Source organism: Tinamus guttatus, unplaced genomic scaffold (genome assembly GCF_059628265.1).
Source record: "Tinamus guttatus ecotype Peru unplaced genomic scaffold, ASM5962826v1 Tinamus_guttatus_pri_ptg000125l, whole genome shotgun sequence".
Taxonomy (NCBI): domain Eukaryota; kingdom Metazoa; phylum Chordata; class Aves; order Tinamiformes; family Tinamidae; genus Tinamus; species Tinamus guttatus.
Window position 1 is genome coordinate 7608048 of NW_028288659.1, and position 17757 is coordinate 7625804.

The window sequence follows — 17757 nt, forward strand, 5'->3', positions numbered from 1 at the left end:
TGACTTTCTAATTCAATTTGAATTCTCTACATGAGTGGGGACATGAGTTCATCATACTGGCACATTGGCCTTATTGACTGTTAAGGGAGTTAATGCTGGTTACATGGAAATGCATGAAAAAGCCCCAAAGAGGATCTATCTGCTCAGGAGCAGCGCTAGCATTTGAAGGTTAAATTTGAACATTTAAAGAAGCTTAACAGATGCTCAGAGAAGAATTTATGGGGGAGAGGGAAAGAGGTTGGGTATTTAATTATTCTCTGACATTTGCAGTGTGCTAGTAAAGATCTCCTTCTCCATTAGTATTACCAGTGTCAAAGGCCATCTCAAAGGAATGGGACAAGCATATCCGTGCATCGGAGGATTGGAGATCCCTGAGCCATTGCAGGCTTGGTGGGCCCGAAGATTTTCGGAGCTTTCTGAGAGAGGGGACACAACGGCAGCTCCCTCATGCCTCTGCTCTGTGTGTGTGCCTGCCGAGGGACGCACTGCAGAACCCTTCGGGGCCCTCCGAGGAGGGAGCCGGAAAAGTCCATGTTTCAGTAGGCACAGACTGCTGCACAGCTCATGTTGAACCAAGCAGATGATATTTCCCATACATAAAGTGTTTCCATCAGTTCACTGACATCTCTTCTTATTGAGCTTTGAGTTTTGTTTGTTTTAGGCTTATATTTGGATGTTTTTTGGATGGGACTTTGCCTCCAGCATTCAGTATGGTGTACCTCAGCATAACGTAGGGATTGGCAGACTCTGAACTGCTGGTTCAGAGGCAAGCAGGCAAGCACATTTATTTTTTGGAAAGAAGTGATGAGAAAAGGCAGTGGGTAGAGGCTGAGAAGTAAGGCAGCACCTGGAGATCACCCCTTGGAAAGTTTTTTCAACAGTCTTCAAGTGTGTGGGTCTTTTCTTCTTATTATGCTTTGCCTTCAAAAGTGTTCTTTCACCTTTTTTAAGGTGTCAGAGAAGTCTACCTCTCACTACTATAAGTAATTGTATCTTCAACACTTGAGCATTGGCACCTGTAGGAGCCCTGGTGCTGTCATCTCCTCCTTTTTCTCCTAGCCCCCCATGGATGTGTGCCTAGGCACAGGAAGAGTTTGGTTCTCAGGGCTGCTGCTTCAGAGGAATGGCTGAGCTGGTTGGGCAGGCATTTGCACTTCTCCTTTTAGTTCAAGGGAATCTTTATAATTCAAAAACCAGACCTAGGCCACTGAAAGATGCCCTGAAGCTGTGGTTTTGGATTACAACAGGCTAGGTACAGTTGTCATTCCTTAAGAGTAGGAAATTAAATATTTAATGTGTCAGTGTGCATGTTTTTTACATGGTCTGGTAACAGGAGACCCCAAATTTGGCTCAGCACCTTCTGCTGTAGAGGGCAGGGCGTGCTGTATGTCCTGTGCTCCTCAGGTTTCGCTGCGTAGGCAGCCACGAGCTACTACAACTCCTGCTATTCCTCTTCTTGGAATGGTCCCCAGGACCTCCAGAGAGATGGCAGGGGAGAGGGCTTCATGTGGCTTCTTGTTTTGAAATGTTAATAAGGGACTTTATATCCTAGCATGCACTTTCTGTGAAAATGTTTCCTATCCCCAGGTCTTGAGAATCTGTTGATCAGTTGAAATAGGTGCCAGATACAGGGTCAATAATCTCTGAGGTTTAAAATGCTGTAGTTTAATCTGAATGAAGTTTTTGGATTGTATGTTGAGCATAATGTTGCACTGCCTCTGTAAAACCAGAGGGAGGAAGGTTGATTTACACCAGCTGAGGATTTGGTCAAGCGTATTTACTGTGTTGACATATAACAGCCTCTCAGATCCTGCCCTGTTTTGCTTCCTTCTATGGAGTTGTTCGAATTGTTTGTAAATGCCATCTTTTTGGCTTGGTAAACGATTGTTATAAGAAAAGAAGTTTGGCTTGAGTGAATTCAAATCTAGCAATGATGTGGAGGTGGCTAAAAGGGTGGTCTGAGCTGAATTGCAGCCACATTTGCTGCAGACTGACCATAATTGTTCATATGTTTGATGGAGAAGGAGAAGATAAATAGGTGTAGATAGCACTGAATTAGAGCCAGAGGAGTGTCTGTGACAAAGCCCTTGTTATTTATGTCTTAGTTGAGTGCCTGGCCTTGTGATTACTGTAGAAGTAGGAACAACTCTTATGCCTGTTATAAAAGAGCAGGCTGTGGGAAGTGCATTTGTGTGTGGACAAAGGATTTCTCCTCTAGGGCTTTCACTGCAAGATTTTTCATGAACACTAATATACCATGAGGGAAAGAAAAGTCAATATAACTGAACTGGATTTACACTGAGTAAGTGAATTTCTAAGCTGTGATCCCTGAGTACCTGACAGACTGTGCAGCAGGTCTCTGAGACCCTATTATCTTGTTCTTTTCTTTTCATTTTCACTTACATATATTTTCCCATTTTTACCTTTATTGCACGAAAAGGGTGCAGAGGTATCTCTGGCAAATTTTGAGTGCTGAAATAGTCCCTTTCTTTAATGGATTTGTTCAAAAGCCAATTTGTATCTTCATTAAGCAGAAGTATTTTCCTCCTGCCGCTTAGTTGTAACAGGAAGGCAGAGAAGATTCAATACACAGCAAGTAGCAAAGGGGAGACTCTGAAAACTTACTAAGAGCCTTGTAAGGCTGGGACCTACATTTGCAGTGTATCTTGTTTTTTTTTTTTGTTTTTTTTTTTTTTTTTTGCATTCCATACCCCAGGAATTTAAAAACATGGGTAAACAAATACTTGCAAAACATATTCTTAGAAGACACACATGCAACTGTCTTGTAATTTTCATGACTGAGTACAGCTCTGCTGCTCCAAAAATAACAGATAATTGTGGATCAGCCCATTGAGCTTAAAGTTGCCAGGAGTTCAAAAATGGTCAACATCATATCTGAGGCTTGTACACATTACTGGGTGACATTCATCTGTTCACTGTGGTGAAAGCACCACCAAATTACAAGGAATTGCAAGCCAAAAGAGACCAGGTGTAAAATGAATGGAAAACAATTTCATTTTTCAAGTCAGAATTTATCGTCCAGTTGTCAAAATGTACATTTAATTATGAGAAAATACAGGCTGTATCATTGTCTAATATTACTGCCTAGGCATAAGTATAGCTAGAGTATTGAGGGAAGCGACAGGATTGACCAGCTTGTATTCACTGGGATTCACGTTTCGGGCATGAGTTTGTTTCAGTTTCAAGTTTGACCTTGCTTAATTTGAATTTGTAAATTAACATGACCATTTTGCTAGAGGTCAAACTCTCTCGCACTCGCTGCTTTCCTTTTCAAACCTGTTTTTTTTTGTGTGTGTGTGTGTGTGCTGAGGAGCTGCCTTTCTAGGAAGTTGCTTTTTGATGTAGCTGGGGCCAGGCTGTCCGTTGATTTCCTCACCCTGGTGAGTCAGTGCTGCGGGCCTAGCATTGCCTTCGCATTAGGAAATTGTACCGGACTGTTTTAGAGCAGTCATTCTAAAATTAGCCATTTCTTTTATTGCTTCCCCTTCTCCTTCCCTGCTGCCCCCATTCTGCCAAGCGGGCAGCGGAAAGCGCTGCCTCGCAGGCGCTGCTGAGGCCGCGTCGTGCACCTCAGGCCACAAGCGCTCCTTGTTCGGAGGTGCCGCGTGATTAGCTGTGGCTCGGGCTGTCTGGATAGGATCAGAAAGTGTCAGCCTCGCTCGGGCCACATCACTTAACTTCCATCTGCGCTGCTCATTTTCTCTCTGCAGTTGATTCGCACTTGCTGGGATGACTCAGCGGGCAACCGGGCTCGTTCCTGGATGGAGCTTCGCGGCGAGCTCTGAGGCCTGCGCTCCGCATTCGCGTTGTCCAAGGCACATCGAATCAGAGGCTGAAACACTGGAAACTTGTATTCCTGCTCTTCATGAGCTGGAGGCGCTGGTGCTTTGTAGTTCCCTTCTGTGTGTCAGGGCATCTCATTTTTAGAAGTATAAGAAGCAACGAGCAGGTGTGTTGAGTAAGATGAAAGGTTGGCTGCTCCCGGTGCTTTGTCCCCAGCAGCAGATGGCCAGGAGCGACCACCAGAAGGATCAGCGTCTCGTGACACACTGCCAGCACCCAGCAGCGTTTGGCTCGCAGCCTTCCCAAGCCAGGGCTGTGTCTTCACCAGCCACCTCACGCAGGAAGTGCTGGAGATGCCACACGATTACTGTAGAGATCTTTCAGAAAGAACAAATGCCTAGTTCTCCCTCAATACTTACTGATTTTTGTAAGACAAGAGGATAGTATGTCAGTGCAGTATGCCAACACGTCTCCTCTTTCCACACGTATACATTCAGCTTGCCTTCTCATTTTCTCTCCAGCACAGCTCTGTAGATATCTTGATGTGTACTTTGAAGTACAAGAAATAGCGCAGCTCATCTAAAGAACACTATGTTAGAATTTATTGGTGCTTTTCACTAGAGACAAATAGTCATAAATGTGTAGGCACCTTCCTGAGCATAAGAAATGGCCCCAAAGTTTTACCAGTACTGAAGATGTACACTGTGTGATTGTTGCTCATCTTTATAGGCAGACTTACAAATTTAACAAGTGCCTGGTAAGTGCAGCTCATAACCACAGTATTTGATTGATCATAAATTAAAAACTCATTGATGGAAAAGATACAGAGTGAAGATGCAGGAAAAAAAAAAGTCAACGTACAGTTCCAGACTTTGGGTACATAATCCTGTTGGTAAACAGTGGCATTATATCTAATTATTCTCTCTTGCAGCAGAAAATGCCTGCTGATGAAAGAGGAGGTAATTGATTTACTCCGTGGATGACTTCTTATGCAAAGACATTACTTAGCATCGTGCTTGCCGGTAGTAAAACAGCAGCTTGCCCAGGATGAAATATTGCATTAACCTTAGCAGAGGAATTACACTAGTGAGAATGCTTTATTATTAATTACTGATTACAAATGATAAGAGCCCATTTTAGATGCTAAGGAGGTGACTTGGGGAGGAGAGGGTTTCAGGTACAGTGAGCTTCATAGATCATTTGTTTTGACATGATGGATGCCTTTGTAAGTCAAGAGGAATTAATCAAACAGGTATGTACAGTAGCTACCAGCTCTTAAGGCTACAATTATCCCCAGGACAAGCTCATTCAAGTTACCACAGTGCATTGGGATGAATTTTTAGATACCTGTGTTTAATAAAAGACTCATCTGTATGAACTGAAAAAAAACACAGTCATCTCTCAGAGTAGCTCTGATCTCCCTGATAGAAACAAAGGAGCGAGAAATATTTGTTTTTCATTTCTCCTAGTCCTTGAGTCATATTTTATTGTGAGAGTGTACAAGTTTAAACATAAAGACTTTCCAGAGGCATAAAGCTCTGAGAAGAAAGACTTAACAAGACAAGAGACATGGCCAAAACCAAAGGGATTGTATGTGTTGGAGGGGAGACAGGATGAGACAATTATAAAAACTGGATACTTGTGTGTGATGTTAGATTCCCTGTGAAACAGACACTTGGGCTTCTAGATGGAGAAAAGAGCTCTGGGCTCCAGTGCTCTGACCCAGAACCCAGTGAGCCTCAGCAGGGCCTTTGCAAAGATGATTAAAACAAGCAGATTCAGGTTTCGGGTGACTGAACTAACACAGTTGCTTGAACTGAATAGTGTTTTAAAAGGGAAACTGCCTAATTTTCTGAGTTTGTTTCCTTTTCTTCCCTCCACTTGTAAGTTATACACTAGCTCAACCAGTGGTGCAGAAGCCTGGGATAATCATACCTCAAAATGCAGAGGGCCAAGGCATTTTGGAGGATAAGGAGGCAAAGGGACGTTATCTGTGTTTGCAGATTGGTTTTTGCCACTTGCCACTCGCTTGCACAGAGGTCGAGTGCATCCTTTTCTGCCTGCGCTTTCACAGGCACTGCACCCGTGCCAGCCAAACTGCTGCATCCCAGGGTTCTTGTCCTGGACCTTGCAGTTATTCACACTGTATCCTCTCGGTTATTTCTGGTGTTAGTATTTTTTTTTGGCAGCTTTCTCCGTTGTGTGAAGGGTCACGACTGTGTTTGTTTAAACATCTGCCATTATTTTTGCTGCAGTTTTTGTTATTAAAGTTTATGCAGCAGAATCACAGACTACTTGCAACAGAGAAAGACAGTTTCTCCAAATCCAGAGAGCTTAGCTACAAAGTATCTCTCCCTAATGAGCTGTAATGTATCCTAATAGACACAATTACGAAAATGAGAGAAGACAGACATGTAAAAACTGAGTACTGTTACTGTAATTCCCATTTACTAACTTTGGTATTATAGACGTACAGGAAGAGTGGTAGGATTTGCAATGATTTTCAAGACATTAGATTGCCCCAGTCAAATTTTTACTGTCTTACATTATCTGATGCAGCACCTTATATCCTGTGAACTGACCTTTAATATTTATTGATGCACTCTTAAGCTCTGTGCAATGTAAATTATCTCAGTAATGTAACCAGCTGCACACGATCTAAGCTTTCTCTAGTAGAAGTGCCGTAATCTATTTGTCCATTTATGTGCACACAGATTCAGAATTGCTGCTCTGTAAATACTGTAGACAAAACAAAACTGAAGTATTACCCTTCGAAAGATGTGGCTACAGAAGGCACTTTGCATTTTGACAGTACTGTGCTAAGGAAATTCATAGTACTGCTGTGAGACATGCTAGAGTTTCTGCTCAAATGTGCAAAGAGTTAAGTCAAGCAAAGATTATTGAATGGCACTTTCCACATAAGCCTTCTCTTTCCTGAAGTTTGGGCCAGTGGAGGGCTGTGCCATGGGTGAAGGTGGGTGCTGCAGTGTAATCTGTAGTGCATACCTTAGTGCTTCAGTTAAGCACGCTTCCTCTCCAGCCAGGCTGCAGTGTAGGGTTACACATAGAACTGAGGGGGGAAACAGAAGAAAAAGGTAATCTAAGGTAATTTAGAAAGTATGGTGATGAGTGAAACTAGCTATGAATTTTGGCTGAATTCTTCCAGCAGTATTACTTGGGATTACAGGGCTAACCTGGAGATAGTCTTACAGCTGCTGGAGGAGGTAAGGGTGGACTTGGGAGGATCTGACTTTGCATCTTGCAGCTCTCAGTGGGATGCTCAGATCAAGTATGTAAGAGACCTAGTGCTGTGAGTGCTCTCACTTATTCCTCTTGCTGCTGTCTCACCTTTTTGTAGGCTAAATGGAAAAAAAAAGCAACCCCCCTCAGGCTAATAGGCACTTTATTAGGTCTCTTGTCATGATGATTTGATGCTATAATATAGTAAGAGCTGTGGTGCTATGAAGAGCTTGTGTGCTGGTCTGTTGGTCTAATAAAGTAAAAAATGAAAAACAGTACCTTGCCCTATAAATCTTGTTTGTCTGGTACTCTCAGACCCTCATGACAACAGTAATTAGCAGTTCACTGAAGCAAAGGCCTGAGTGACCCAGGCTCTCACTGCTGCTGGCCAGTGCTTGCTCCTAGAGAGGAGAGTTGGGGAACCCCTGTGAGCAGAGGAGAACATGTACCCAGATACTCGACAACATCTACGTGCCACTTGCTGGACTTAATTCTGTGCTTGTCTATTTAATCATCCCACTGCAAAATCAGTTATTTAGGTAATTGTTACCTGGCCTGCCACACTTAAACTGCTTTTATTCACTGGTTTTCAAACCTTCTTACTGATATAGAAGAGATTTAGAAAGAAAGGAAAAATAGATTTTTATAAGGTAGTAACTATATGGCGTGTCCCTGCGTATGCAGGGGGGTTGGACTAGATGATCTCTAGAGGTCCCTTCCAACCCTAAGCATTCTATGATTCTATGATTCTATGATTTGAACAGAGCCAACGACGTGTTTATGTTGTGTATGATTCCCTTTTTTATGTAGAAAAATAATAGAATAACATTCATAGTGGGACCACTCCAGTAGATCTTTGAAGGTCAGTGTACTTCTAACATAATCTTATACCCTAGTGTTGATAGGATCTTACCATAATTGATCTCTACAGAAAAATGAGGAGAGCAGAATTAAAACAAAACTATTTTTGTGCCAAGAATATCCTGATTGCATGGAAGGGGGAGAGGGCAAAACTCATAAGCTCTAAAGCAGCAAAACTTTCAACTAAAAGATCTGATCTGGGTTTAACATCTGATGCTGGGGAACAGAAGGGAGCCCTAATCACAGCAATTATTTTTCCTCTTTTTCACTATTCCGCACATTCTGGTGCACTAGAAAACGCTGCAGAGTATAAAGCTAATGCTGAAAGGATGCCCAGCTTTTTTTTTCCCTAGTAGCGAGATGACTACAGCCAAACCAAAGAGAGTTGGCAAACTTACAGTGCGCTGAAATTTATGTATATTTCTGGTGCCTGGAAAATCCAGGAAGGGGTGTTCCTTTCTTTTCAATCCTAAATCACATCTGAACAGTAGTCCGAGTGTGGTTCCAGCACAGAGCTCAAAGCAAAGCGTTGCATCCAAGCTTTTGAGATGCAGTTAAAAAAAATGTGCTATTTTTGCAGTCATAATTGCCCTGAGATTGCCTGGCCAGGCAGCGAGTTAGCAAGCCTCTGTGGTGATCAAGCTGATGCCCTAACGCAGATCTTTTTCCTCCTCCCTGTAAATGCAGGCTGTGTCTTTTAGCTCATTTCAGACCAGCATCTGGGGATTCATGAGAGGAAGTAGATATTAATTCAATTAGGGGACAGAAGACAAACGTACAAGCCGGCATGGGGAATTGACATCAAGAAGTAACAAAGACATCTCTTAACTGGGAGCAGACAGTTTCATCCATTCAAGTCATGCTTGGCTTTTGCCATGCATACATTTTGCTTATGAAACATTAATTGACGAGGTTGTATTTACATAGCAGTACAGTTAATGTCGTATTTTGGGAACTAAGCCTTGATGTCAATAGATGGATGGAAAGCTGGGGAGTGGATGCACAGTGGTAGCTTTCAGTTCATTTTGATACATTAAATATTCATAATAAGCTTGGCTGAAGGAGAAAAAGAAATGTTTCATTGAACTGGTAAAGAGAAGCTAAAATCTTTGGAACTTTTCCAAAGCGGAACGTCTTACTTAATGTAAATTGAATGAATGTCCCTGTGGTGAAGGTGAGATGCAGTATTAGGTATTTCCATAATTGCCGTTTTCCTACTTTAGGAGATTATTGTGCCAGTGACATCATTCTATAAAATAATAGCCAAGAATTTACTCTTTTGAGCAGTTTATGTATACACAGTACAAGCTTTTCTTTTTTTTTTTTTTTTCTTTTTTTCTTTTCCCATAGCTCTGGAACAACAAAAGCCCTTGTCTGGACCTTCTTGCATTTAAATGCCACCTGTTTACAACCTAGAAACAAAAGCCTACCTCAGGCAAGGGCAGGCTGTCCTTAAGTGGATAAACCCTCAGGCTTCTCTCCCTTTAATGTATAAACTCCTGTTTGTGCATGGCTGGGTGCTGAGCTCAGTCTCCATCTGAAGAATCTGCCATACTCTCTCCCTAAAAAAAAAAAAATATGTGAAGACTTTTGCCTGTTTCTGCACCATTTCTAGCCCAGGCCGAGCCCTCAGGGGCTGTGGAGTGTAGTGCTAAAGCTCATGCAGCGTGTGCGCATAAATACCCGGTTGTGGGTGTTCGAAGGTAAATTGTAATCTGTGCATGGCTTTGCATTACCTGCGTATGGGTGTACCATGAGGCACATATAGTGCAGTCACCTGCAGTGCCCAGAGGTCCTTGCAGGGCTCAGTTACGCCACACACCGAGTGCTCCGGCACTCGCCAGGACTGAGCCAAGCACCTGAGCGTGGGGACACCGGCGGTGGCGGCGGTGGTTCCGCCTCTCCGTGCAGCTGCTCATATCTGCTCCCGCTAATAACCTGTTCCTGAGTTTGCAGCAACAAACCTGGGGACTAGGTTGCCTCCTTGCCAAAACCTCCTTTTCTCTCTTCTTCCTCCTGCCTTTCCTCCTCCCTCTGATCTTTAGCTCTACCCCTTCTCCTGTGCCTGCCTTTCACCTATTGTATTTACATGAGGTACCACTTCACTCTTCGGACATGGCTTTGTCGATAAGGGCAGCCAGCCAGGGAAAAAGAGGGTGGGCAGGCAATGGCAGTGCAGATAGGGAGGAGAGACTTGGCCCTCTGGAAAGTATGTTCTTATTTCTTTGGTTATTTTTAGTCAACTAGTGCAGAAACAAACCAGGCAAGATAGAAGGTTGTCGTCTGTGTTTGCTGCTAAAAAGAGCTTCATGTCTTCTTTCACATTTATAAAAAGCAATATAGCTTTACTGGGAACACAGAAAAAATGTTTTGTGTTAAGAAGGCAAAATCCAGTCAGGCCGTGTGTTTATGTACGAATTGGGCCAGGGGGAAAGCAATGCGAGCGATGCAAGACCTCACCTCCAACAACCTCCAAAGGAGTCATGGGAGGCTGAGATGTAAACATCAGAATGGGCTTTGTTTTCCAAAGGACTGTAACAGAACCCGCTGCATCCTTCTTATGATTGCAGAATTGCGCAGCTGCTGATACCCAGCAGGTGGATTGCTGGGGTTTTATAAGCATCACCTTCATGCCTTGCTCAGAGGATCGTCTTGTCCAGGTCTTCTTTGACAGACCCACTTAAGTTTTCACTTGGGCTGTTAAATGAGTTAGCGTATAAAGTATTGATGCTAAAGGAAGAAAACTGCCTTTTTACCCAAGTGTAAATGATCTTGAAACAAAATACATGAGATAAAAGAATGACTTCTTGGGCAGGTTCAATGAATAATTGATTTCTGCTTCTCAGTCACATTATCAGTGTAATTAAATCGGTGGCTGGAGAAGTAAGAAAGAAAGTATCCTCTATGAAGATACTGAATCTCTCTAACCAAATATTGGCAAGGTGCTGCCATCTATTTTTAAAAACCATCATGAAGGTTCCCGATCTGTCCCTCGCTAAGAAGTCGGTGCTCTGCAAGTCCCAACGTGATAAAAATCCACGTATTCCGTCAGTTAGTTGCACTAGAAGATAACTCCAATAAATTTCCTCCCCTTTCTTCTCCAGCTTTTTACTGTATTTTGTATGCAGCAATTTAGGGAGCTGTAGGTTAAAAGTGCGTTAAACATTAGCTCTAGATTCTTGATTTGTACAGATGGGCTTTGCACAGCTTTGCACAGCTCTCTGCATATGGGAGTCAGGCAAACTGTGTAAAGTATTTTCAGTGGATTTGGCATAGAACTATAGAAGGACACCTAACTTGGGTCACTTGCTTGTCCCCAGAAATGCTAGATGTTGTGAATCATTTTCACAGCTGGCTGAAAAACTGAGGCCTGATGGAAAGAGGAAAGAGTAGGGGATTCGAAGGGGTAGTCTGGTTGTGACCAGGGTTAGCCAACTTGCATATCTCTAGAAAACCCCGATGTGTTGCAGTGTTCCCATTCCCAATGTTTTTCCCATGGCTTTTGCATTGGGGTAACACAGGAATTAAAGTTAATTGCAGAGGCCACAGAAAAATAAAACCAAAGAGAGACCTCAGTCTGCAGCTGCAGGCACGGTAAGTAAACTACTCATTTAGAAATTAAACTTACAAATTTTTTACACTTACAACTACTGTAAAATTAACCCTGAGAAACAGCTTTCGACTTTCCTCCCAGGTAGCTGCTTGTGGACACACAACAGTGCCTTGGAACAAGGTGCTCCCTTGGGTGTCCTTGCTGTCACACATGGAAGCATCAGATTCCTCAAACGTGAAAGTGTGCGAGTGCATTTCACGGCAAAGCTGGAAGCCTGTGTGGAATACAAAGTCTAGATAATGTCCTGCTTGATGGAGCAAGGACTAAGTGATTAAGTGGCCCAGTGTTTTTTGAAAGTCAGTGGTGATCTTTTTGCCAGCTCCAGCAGATTTTGGAGCAGCCCCTTTTATCAGGCATAAGAGGAGCCTGGCCCAAAGGCTACTGAAGTCAACAGAAAGACTCCATTGCTTCCTGTCGCTTTGGGTCAGTCCCTTGGTTGAACAGACTTAAGGAAAGCAGCTCTTACTCGTTACAAATACCACGGTGAGCAAGCGTTCCTGAAGAAACAGTGCCCGTTCATCCGTATTCAGTCCACTCTGTGTCTCTAAAGTGTGGGAACATTAGTGGTTTTGATGAATCATCCTGCTCCTGAAACGCAATAATCATAATGTGAGAGCAGAAGCAGTAGTAGCTTAGGAGGGTACAATTCTTGCAGCTTTCTGTGCTGCAGCTGATTTCAGAGCTTGTCATTTCAGAGCTATTTTGGACAGTGAGCACAGGAGGAGATCTTAAGAGTTAATACTGTTTTTTTTCCATTGATATTTTTGCCATCAGATCTTTTCATAGCATCATAGAATGCTTAAGGTTGGAAGGGACCTCTAGAGATCATCTAGTCCAACCCTCCCTGCACACACAGGGTCACCTAGAGCACGTGGCACAGGACTGCATCCAAGTGGGTTTTGAAGATCTCCAGAGAAGGAGACTCCACAACCTCTCTGGGCAGCCTGTTCCAGGGCTCTGTCACCCTCACTGTTAAGAAATTTTTCCTTAAGTTCCTGTGGAACTTTTGGTGTTTCAGTTTGTGGCCATTTCCTCTAGTTCTATCAGTGGCCACCAGTGAAAAGAGGCCAGCACCATCCTTTGCACTCCCTCCCTTGAGGTACTTATAGACACTGCTCAGGTCCCCTCTCAGCCTTCTCATCTCCAGGCTGAACAGGCCCAGCTCCCTCAGCCTCTCCTCATAGGGCAGATGTTCCAGGCCCCTGATCATCCTTGTGGCCCTGCACTGGACTCTCTCCAGCAGCTCCACATCCCTCTTGTACTGTGGAGCCCAGAACTGGACACAATACTCCAGATGTGGCCTCACCAGGGCTGAGTAGAAGGGCAGGATCACCTTCCTCGACCTGCTGGAGACGCTTTTCTTAATGGACCCCAGGATCCCATTGGCCTTCTTGGACATGAGGGCACACTGCTGCCTCATGGTCAACTTGTCGTCCACCATGACGCCCAGGTCCTTCTCTGCAGAGCTGCTCTCGAGAAGGTCAGTTCCCATCTTGTACTGATGCATGGGGTTATTCCTCCCCAGGTGCAGGATCTTCCACTTGCCCTTGTTGAACTTCATGAGGTTTCTCTCTGGCCCGGTTGTCCGACCTATAGTTGTCCAAATCTATGAGTTTGGGATGTGCTCATTCTTGTCAAGAGACTTTGTACCATTTTTGAAATGACAAGTGATATCTTACTCAGTTGGCTTGCTCAGTGCTTTATTATGCATACAAAATATATGTTAGTAAAGCCTGAATTGTGATTTCGTGAACACCCTTGTGTGTCTGATATGGGTGACTTTCTGTGGCTTTCCGTATCTTTACTGCTTGGCTTTGAGTTTAAAAAAAAAAGGAAAGAAAAAAAAAAGAAAGTAATTCTCAATGGATAAATTAATTGCCTCAGTTCAGAATTAAGTGGCTAATCATTACTAATTCAATTGCCATGACGTTCATTGCATTAATACACTAATGTGTTATTAATGTGGATGTAATGTGTACTCCATGTAAATATGCTAATTAATGTATGTGATTTTTATATGAAGGAGTTGGCGAGTTCTGCTATTAAACAGGATGTGAGGTTGCCAGATGTTGTGATCCATGAGGTTTTACAGACGCTACACTGCTCTCACACAACACAGAGCACAGATTACCGCTTAGAAAGGTTTGGTGCCAGGCTGGGGCTAACTATGTAACTTGAACAAAGTAGTAGACAGTGGTAAATACTGAAATCCAACATGCCACAAATGTCACTTACTCCAAGGAGGTTCTCACTTGCGCCAGGCGTGCGGGTGAGTCACGTGTACCCTGGACCCCTCAGAGGGCGGTGGAGGTGCCGGTGCTGCTTCCATGCGCTGGATAAACCTGGCCTGGGATGGAGGAGGAGTCGCAGCACCTTCCTGGCAGTATCCACCAATATCCTCACGCCCAAAGTCCGTCCCACCTGTGCTCAGTGTTGCTCCAGGCTGTGTTGTGTCTCTGTATGGTAATCCCTACACCAGAGCAACCCAGAGATTCCTGTGCTTGCAGCAGCAGCATGTGACTCTGAGATATTTTTGTACTCTGAAAATTACTGTAAATATGATAATGTAACGTAATGGGTGGTGACGAATATGACACTTGAATAGCATCTGGCTTATACTAAATAACTTCTGATAAAATGTTACCATTTCTCTGCATTTCTTTTTTCCTTTTCTTTTTTTTTTTGTCCAGAAAATGTCACTGTTGCTAATGCATGGTCACTGCATGCCTCTCAAACAAAATTCTCACTGCATTCATTGGCTTTGGAGCAATGCATAATCCTGTGCCTGAGAATTAAAAAATAGTCTCCTGTGTTTAATGCCTGTGGGCACAAAGGTAACCTGTTGAAATATCATTCTTCAATTATCCTGCCTTCCAGCTCTTCCAAGACTCTGTAAAATACCCCTCTGACTACCTATCACAGAATAGTGCATCTGTTCTTTCAGTTCATTTCCCTAAACTATAATCAGGCACTGTCAATGTAATAAAAATGAAATGTTTGGCTGGAATGTCATTTTTCTCTTTTGTTATTAAAAAAATGCATTAATGTCTCCTTATCAAATATATTCAGAAAACAAATCATTCCATTTCTTCCTTTCTTTTTTTATTTTTTAAGGAGGGGTGCCTAGGCACAGCCCTTCTTTTCCAGTTGTGAAGGCCATGTTGACTGGTTTCCTATGCTATAATTTCATGAAAGCTAAGTATAGATTGTGGTAATTAGTTGTTTGACCTCTCGTTTCTTTAAATATAGCTGCAAGATTATAGACTCTTACTATATCTGGTCTAACTTGTCATTTATGTTAAAGTAGTGTAGTACTGTCTGTTAGTGAAAATTTATATTTAGGCTTAGGGTAAAAGGTTCAAACACGCTTGTGTGTCTTAAGTTGGGTTTTATTTCTAGGTTGGTTTTGTTTCTATTGCTTCAACAATAGAAAAGAGTGATTAATTCTCATTTCTGGTGGTCAGATGACAGAGATAAGCACTCACACACTTTTGAAAGTGCGTCCCTTTCTGTTGGTTTCAGAGCAAAAGATTTTGAGGGACCACCTTAGCTGCTTGGCTTTGAGACTTAGTTTTTCTGCTTTTTGTATAGCTGGCTTTATGAAGCCAGCTTTATGAAAGTTGGTTTTATGAGGCTCTTTGAATCTGGGAAGGAATGCAACGCAGGTGTCTCATTCCACTAAATCCGAGCAGTCACATTCTGCATTCGCTTTATAAAGGTTACACTGGGCTCAGGGCAGTGGAGAGTTGGCCCAACACAGCGATGGCCGAGTCCTTTCTTGCAGGTCCTCACGAAGCAGCAGTATCTAGACATGTGTCAGAGAGAAGTTTGGTTTGGGAAGATGCCAGCTACAAGGTCTGGCACGCTTTCCAGGCAAGATACATCCAGCTGCAGCAAAGGGGACTGCACGGTCCAGCTGCCTGAAGTGTCACAACAAATCCTGACCCATCCAACTTTACTTGCAGTGAAGCAGGCGCCCCAGTGCCCCAGCCCAGTGTGCAACCTGCTGCTGTGGAACCACCTGGGTGCACGTCAAAGGGAACAGGGCGGATCAGATGGCCCAGCGAGTCCCCTCTAATGGTAACGAAGCCCATCAGAAAGTTGTGTGTGTTAGGGACCTGTTTGCATCTGCTTTTCCCCTTCATCCTGAGTCGCTGGTTCCAAGAATAATTAGGGATAGTAGCTTGATGGTGGTGGTCGTGCTTTTCCCAAAAGCACTCGAATGCTGTTGATATCCAGAGATTCCCAAGTGCCGAGGGTATAAATGCTTTGAAAAAACTCGCTCAGTGAGTTCGGAAGGGATGGTTCAATGAGGCATCAACACCGCTTTGGTCTTGGGCACCAGCAGTGTCAAAATGTAGTCTCGTAGACAGTGCAGCCATCAGGGCTCTGAACAGAAGAGGCCCATACGTAATAGGGCTGCTGCATGGTAGCATTTGGAGTAATCCTGCCAGGTCTGTGCAGAAAGCAGGCACTTGGCTCCTGCTCATATATCGCATATATACTGTCATTAACGTGGAGAATCGCATGCGTGCATTGAAGGCAGTGCTCATCTTCACACCATATTTGGCTCTAGCAATTATCAGCATTTGGCTGTTCTTACAAGTGCTAAAATTCTGAAAAAAACCCCACAAGATCTGTTAAGACGTGCTGCTCCCCATGCATACAGATAGCACACAATGTGTAATCACTGAGATTTCCAAGCTGTTTTTTCAATCTTGAAATGCCACATGCGTACTTAATTTTAATGTGTTCTTAAAGATGTGTGAAAAAAATCACACAAAAAGGCAACAGTATTGAGGAAGGTAATATTATGGGGAAATTAACAGGTGTTTGGGCTGCTAGCTACTGATAAAATTAAAAATCCATGATTATTCAATAGCTAGGAAAATAAGGTCATAACTGAAAAAAAAATCCTGCTAATATGCCCTTTCAGAACAGAGCTAACATCAGTAATTCTTGCTTTGTGCATTAAGTTTTAATGTGTAGACAGGCACTCTGTGCATAGCAGGGTGCCTGTGGAGTCATCAGTGAGAGCTAATAAATGCTTGTCACATGAAGAACGCATTACAGAGAGCCAAGCTGACTGAGTCGCTTAGTTATCATTAATCATTTTTCATTAATATTTTTGAATGTAGTATTATCCGCTACATATTATATAGCATAGAAAGGATAGTGCCTATGATGAAGTGCCTATGATCCTTTTATACAAAAAAAGATTTCTTTCAAAATATGTGGTATGAAGAGATCAGGATGGATGATTCAGCTGTGATTTCATCAGTATCTCTCTTTTTTTTTAAGACTATAGAAATCCAGATGCAAAAGGAAATAATTTCATCACATGGCTTTGATATTAACTGGCGCCCACCTTTTACATTAATGGGAACTGAATCATTAAATAAATGTGCTGGAAATGTAGTATCTGTAAGCATGTTTAATACTTTGTATTAAAAGTAGCATTTAGAAAGGAATTTGCACCACAATCTGGAGTGCACTGCACAAATCTGGTGCATCCCTTTAAGTGCCCGAGTCTGTGGCTGTGATCATCTTTAAAGCTTCCCCCTGTACAACTGAACTGGGACGAGTCAGGATGGGGCTGGACAAGCTCCAGGGAAACTGCTGTGGTCCTGCAGGTCCCATTCGGTCTCCGTTGTGAGATGTGGCTTGCCAGAGGGGTGAGAGGGATGAAGCTGGGGTCTGGGCTGTCCGTCCTCAGGAAAGAGCTACAAAAATAAATACATTTGATCTTACTTGTGCTCGTTATTTTTTCCACAGGATAATATACCTCTGCCTACTCACGCTTCTTATTTTAGTATGGTAGGTTTCATCTCTTTCTGTTCTAAATGCTCAGATGCCAAACTGTATATCCAAAAATAATGGTATGGTTGGGTGTACATGTGGAGAAGTATCCTTCCCACGATACTGAACCACTAACAGAGTAAGGGTTGGCAGCTTGTTTGTATGATATGAAGACCTGTCAGCATGGATTTAAGGTTGCTCCCAACTCTGCATCGCTCTTGACTTACTGGCGTAACGATATCGTTCCACTTGTATGGGCTACTTTCCTCCAGCAACAGAGACTGCAAGGAGAGAGAAAAAAAATTAAAACAACATTTTAGAAACTCTTACAGAATTGAAAATAAAGTTGATCGTATCTCTGCAGGCTAAAAAAGGAGGATGTGATTCTCTCTGGAAAATTGAGACCTTGCTTTCAAAGCATCAAAAGCTCCACTTTGTTT

The 17757-nt window shown here is 43.0% G+C and overlaps 1 protein-coding gene across 2 annotated transcripts in view; it reads left to right on the forward strand.

The window, feature by feature from the left end:
• The window catches only part of CHST11 (carbohydrate sulfotransferase 11), a 157725-nt gene that overhangs the window by 64186 nt on the left and 75782 nt on the right, over window positions 1-17757 (forward strand). The window lies entirely within an intron of this gene.